The sequence below is a fragment of the Pseudophryne corroboree genome, chromosome 1, assembly GCF_028390025.1.
Source record: "Pseudophryne corroboree isolate aPseCor3 chromosome 1, aPseCor3.hap2, whole genome shotgun sequence".
Classification (NCBI taxonomy): Eukaryota; Metazoa; Chordata; class Amphibia; order Anura; family Myobatrachidae; genus Pseudophryne; species Pseudophryne corroboree.
Genome location: NC_086444.1, coordinates 921,177,311 through 921,183,209, shown reverse-complemented (window position 1 = coordinate 921,183,209; position 5,899 = coordinate 921,177,311). Strand labels below are relative to the sequence as shown.

Here is a 5,899-nt window from a genome sequence, read left to right as displayed (position 1 = left end):
GTACATGTGTCCTGGATACTGTACAGTACATGTTTCCAATTGACAGCTTCACTTACAGTACTGTTAATTTTTTTCCCACAGTGCCACCACCACCACCACCTGCTGCGCTGCCAGGTATTGTGTAACGAGAATTCTGGTGCTACTGTCATCGTTGTTACACTACTGTACATGTGTCCTGGATACTGTACAGTACATGTTTCCAATTGACAGCTTCACTTACAGTACTGTTATTTTTTTTCCCACAGTACCACCACCACCACCACCACCACCACCACCTGCTGCTGCGCTGCCAGGTATTGTGTAACGAGAATTCTGGTGCTACTGTCATCGTTGTTACACTACTGTACATGTGTCCTGGATACTGTACAGTACATGTTTCCAATTGACAGCTTCACTTACAGTACTGTTATTTTTTTTCCCACAGTACCACCACCACCACCACCTGCTGCGCTGCCAGGTATTGTGTAACGAGAATTCTGGTGCTACTGTCATCGTTGTTACACTACTGTACATGTGTCCTGGATACTGTGCAGTACATGTTTCCAATTGACAGCTTCACTTACAGTACTGTTATTTTTTTTCCCACAGTACCACCACCACCACCACCACCACCACCACCTGCTGCTGCGCTGCCAGGTATTGTGTAACGAGAATTCTGGTGCTACTGTCATCGTTGTTACACTACTGTACATGTGTCCTGGATACTGTACAGTACATGTTTCCAATTGACAGCTTCACTTACAGTACTGTTATTTTTTTTCCCACAGTACCACCACCACCACCACCTGCTGCGCTGCCAGGTATTGTGTAACGAGAATTCTGGTGCTACTGTCATCGTTGTTACACTACTGTACATGTGTCCTGGATACTGTACAGTACATGTTTCCAATTGACAGCTTCACTTACAGTACTGTTATTTTTTTTCCCACAGTACCACCACCACCACCACCTGCTGCGCTGCCAGGTATTGTGTAACGAGAATTCTGGTGCTACTGTCATCGTTGTTACACTACTGTACATGTGTCCTGGATACTGTACAGTACATGTTTCCAATTGACAGCTTCACTTACAGTACTGTTATTTTTTTTCCCACAGTACCACCACCACCACCACCTGCTGCGCTGCCAGGTATTGTGTAACGAGAATTCTGGTGCTACTGTCATCGTTGTTACACTACTGTACATGTGTCCTGGATACTGTACAGTACATGTTTCCAATTGACAGCTTCACTTACAGTACTGTTATTTTTTTTCCCACAGTACCAACACCACCACCACCACCACCACCTGCTGCTGCATCCGAGAGCTCCGGAAGTGGTAATAATTACTTTTTGTTACAGTCACACTAGTTTCCTACAGTATTACTGTAATTTTTGTATTTTACAATACTTGTCATCTTTTACACACAGACCGCCTCGTAATTGATACAGAGGAGGAGCTCATTCCCATTGATTCGGGGGAAGAGGAGCCAGATTATAGTAAGTACAGTAGGATTTTCTCAAGCCCATTCTTAAAAGTATTGACCAAGTCCACTTTTATTACTTTTCAGGCAGGGAATTCCAAACATGCACTGTACAGTATTTCCCTCACTGTGAAGACCCCTTTTCGCCTCTGTGCGAAATCGCCTCTACTTCAACAAGAGTTACTGTGCACGTGTCCTCTGTGTCCATCTTATCAAAAACCGTTCCTGTGTATTGTCCCCTTACTGTACTGTATACAGTATATTTGTAAAGGTTAATCATGTCCCCTCTTAATCTCCTCTTTTCCAATGTAAACATGCCTAGCCTGCCTTTCCTTGTATTCCATCTTCTCAATCCACTTCATCACTTTGGTCGCCCGCCTCTAAACCTTTTGTAGTTCCACGATATCCATTTTGTATTATGGTGCCCAAAATTGTGCATCCGACCCACCCTCCACTAGCCTAACCCTCCAATCATACTCTGAATCCACACTCTGCATTCTGAATGTCGGGATCCAGACAGCAGGTCTTTTAAATACAGTACTGTATGTCCCCTACCGCTGGACAGTCATTCTGCTCCTACTGTATTATGAATATATCTCTGCCTCCTGTAGCACTGTACTACTGTGCAATTTTGTAGTAACTGTACTCTACTGTATTTTGTTTATAATATTTTTTTATTTTCAACTCAGTAATTATTGACAGTGAGGATGAAAAACCCTCTCCCCAACTTGGTAAGTAAACTGCAGTATTGTACTGTACTGTACATTGTGTTAAACCAATGGGTTGGGTTTGCGTGACCAGCAGTCAGGATTCTAGCGGTCAGGTGACCGACAGTGGCATCCTGATTGCAGCAATCCCAACAGGGTGAGGTACGGTATCCTAACCCTCCTCCACTACCCCCTGATTCTGGCCTCGACATTCTCGTCTCTGTGTGCGAAATTTACTCTCCTCCTCCAATTCCTGACTGAATTTTTGCTTTACTGTATTCAACACAGAATACAAAAGTATATTTCATGGATTTTTTGCTTTCACAGGCCCTACACTGTCACAGGCGGTGGCGGAGGAGGAGGAGGAGGACCAGGACTCTCTGTCCCTCACCACACTGCACCCATTAAGTAAGTCCAGTCCGGTACATCGTGCCTCTGTAGAGCCAGTTTGAGCAAGGAGAGATTGATTGCTTCTTTTTTTGGTGGGGGCCCAAACCAACCAGTCATTTCAGCCACAGTCGTGTGGCAGACCCTGTTTATATAACATAAGGGTGGTTGGGAGGGCCCAATCACAATTCCATCTTGCACCTCTTTTTTTATTTATTTTTTTATTTATTTATCTTTGCATCATGTGATGTTTGGGGAAAATTGTTATAAGGTTTGATGTAAAAAAAAGGTTAAAAAAAAGAGGCAGATTAGATGGGCAAAGTGGTTCTTACAGTATTTGTCATCAAATTCTATGTTTCTGTATGCAGACCCTCCAACATGACCCGCCGCACTGCTCTGTTTCTAGACTTCCCTCTTAATTTATGATTTCCATCACCTGTGTTGAACTAGTTATATGATAAGAAAGCTGTTTCTTCACAGGTGATGGCAATAATAAATTAAGAGGGAAGTCCAGAACCAGAGCATTTTGTACCATGTTGGAGGGTATGTGTATTTCCTGGAATTAACCTTTTTTTTTTTTCACATTAATGTTTTTTTTCACAGGCCCTACACTGGAACAGGCCACGGAGGAGGAGGAGGATGATGATGATGCTGCTGCATTTAGTGGTAAGAATTATTACTGACATTGATCTGATGCCATCAGAGTAGCACTTTTCATCAGATTTTTCTGGCAAATGCGTAGAAATCGGATGAAAATTGTTTTTGTTTGAACTGGTGATATTGCCCATACAGTAGCAACCGATCACATCCCACATTAACATTTACAGTATCTAGTTACACTTACAGACGATAATACAGTACAGTAGGTAATATTTGATTGGTTGCTACTGTATGGACAACATCCTGTTCTAAAAAAAACACCCATCTTACTCAATTTCTCTCTCTCTCTCTCTCTCACCCCTTGTCACTGTCTCTCCATTCATCTCTCTAGATACTGTCAGTGATGAATTTCCCATTAGGCACGAGAGGCACGTACTGTACCTAGTGGCGGCATCTGTTTGGGGGCCTCAGTTGGATGCTTACAGTATGCTAATACTGTCATCCCAAAAATTACCACTACAGTAACTGCTAAATATTTTAAGTGTACTGTACAATATGCACATACAGTACTGTACAGTATACATAATTCAAAAGAAAAAAGAGTTGCTACTGTACCTTATTCTAGTCATAATCACCGGCATACGGGTCACTCACAAATTTTCTGATGGTCTCGGTGGGGTCCCTTGGAATCACCATGCCTGTCACAAGCATACCTTTTTTTACCCACCTGACACTGGGCCTGGAAACTAGTGTACTATTACTATACTTTTTACTGTATACTGTATCTTATAATATTCTTCTCTTTTACCCACAGACGACGAGCCAGAATACATTTTTGGTAAATATACTGTACAGTAGCAATAGTTGGTACTGTAATTACAGTATTTTTTTTTCTCCAACATTATTTTAAGTCAAACTGATATGACTAACTGTACTGTATTATCTTTTTACAGTCCGTCGCCAACCAGTGGAGGAGACACCTGGTAATAAAATAGAAATACATAATGCACTGTACTGTATTCTAACTTACTGTAACATGTATAACACTGAGCTGATCATCTTCACACCCTCTGACATAACCTTACAGTACAAACTGTACTTTCTCTCCTTTTTCACCCTCTTCACTCCACAAATGCATGCTGCGTTTCCTGACTACTGATATAATAGTGTGTAGAGCGTAGCGAGGCACCGTGCCCACCGCGTGGCGAGCGAAGCAAGCATGCAAGGGGCTGCTTTCCGCTCGCCGCCCCTGTCGGGATTGTGTGGTCGGGATTCCGGCGTCTGTATTTTGACTGCCGGGATCCCGTCCAGCGGGATTACGTACTGATCTCCAGTCTGAGCCTGCCCTAGGCATAGGCATACTTGCCAAATGCCCAGGGGCACAAGCAGCTTCTGCTGATTAATATGATATGCAGCATGCCTACAGTATATTCTGTGCATACAAAATGCATTACTAATGTGCAGCATTATGTGTATACAGTACTTTGTTGTGTAACATATACTGTAGCAAGGGCACTACTGTGTGGTCTAATGTGAACAAAGAGCAATATGATGTGATGCAATGTGAATAAGTGGGAATACTTTGAGGAGTAATGTGGTACTATCATATGATGTAACGAGAAAAAGAGACACTATTGCATGATATGTTGTGAATAAAGTTGCAGTACTGTGTGGCGTCATTTCAGATTGGGGAATTACTGTGTGGCCTTGCCCCTTCCCAGCAAGAACATGCACCGTTTTGGGATGCACACCGAATGTGCACACTGTTGCTATTTTAAACATACAGTACAGTAAGTTGGAGGAGCACCAAAATGACGACTGCTATGGTTGAGGGGTGATGGTGCTGGGAAAGGGGTACAGGCTCAGAGGCGGAAATAGCATCTGTGCAAGGGGGCAGCATCCAAAAACTTGACTAGGGAATCATATTATTTATGGCTGGCTCTGAGTACAGTCCACTATTATGGATAGTACTCCCTACAACACCACCTACAGTACTGTAACCCTCTTTTTTCTGAAGCGGTCATGAAATGTCATGACTGCTAATACATACAGTAAATGTCTACAGTATTTGTACTGTGGTGTTTAATTCCTTTGACAATTTGTTTATGACCTATTGAAGCTAAACTCTTGTACAGTACTTTATATTTTGAATACCAGCAATACAGTATAATACTGTACCTACAGTATACAGTAATAATTGTTTACTATTTGAATGTGACTAAATGTTTTTTTTTCTCCAATATAGTGCCAATTATTTATGGGGGCCCCAGACAGGGGCAAGATAGGTGGGCTGGCCCAGAAGCGGGCAGGCAGCAGCCCACTTATACAAGAGGTAAACTAAAGCAATGTTTAAATTACCTCGACAGCATACAGTAGTGTTTGATTTACTGTACTGACAATACAGTACTGTACATTGTAAATAACAATATTGTCTAATATAGAGTAAAGTACAGTACTGTATTGCCATTACTACACTGTAAAGTATTCAGTATTTGTTTTGTAATACTGTCCTTTTTTTCCCACAGAACAGTTGCAGCGTGCCATCCAGCTCCAGCGGGTGGTGGTCCACCTCCTAGTGGACCACTATTTTAATATTTTATTAAGTTTTATTTAATTTTATTTAATAAAAATTTTTGTTCTTGTACTCCATTGTATAGTATCTTTTTCTACTGTATAAGATAGGCATACTGTACACCATACAATTATCTGGCAGATAATCTGCAAGATCTGGCTGTTTGTAATGA

At 41.9% G+C, this 5,899-nt stretch overlaps 1 long non-coding RNA gene across 1 annotated transcript; it reads left to right on the top strand.

The window, feature by feature from the left end:
• Positions 1 to 1,413: 1,413 nt before the first annotated feature.
• On the top strand, positions 1,414 to 4,138 carry LOC134969167 (uncharacterized). The gene is made up of 6 exons (XR_010189428.1): positions 1,414 to 1,477; positions 2,151 to 2,192; positions 2,496 to 2,576; positions 3,159 to 3,221; positions 3,970 to 3,993; positions 4,109 to 4,138. It is a non-coding gene; the product is annotated as an uncharacterized LOC134969167 (long non-coding RNA).
• The last annotated feature ends 1,761 nt before the right edge of the window (positions 4,139 to 5,899 follow it).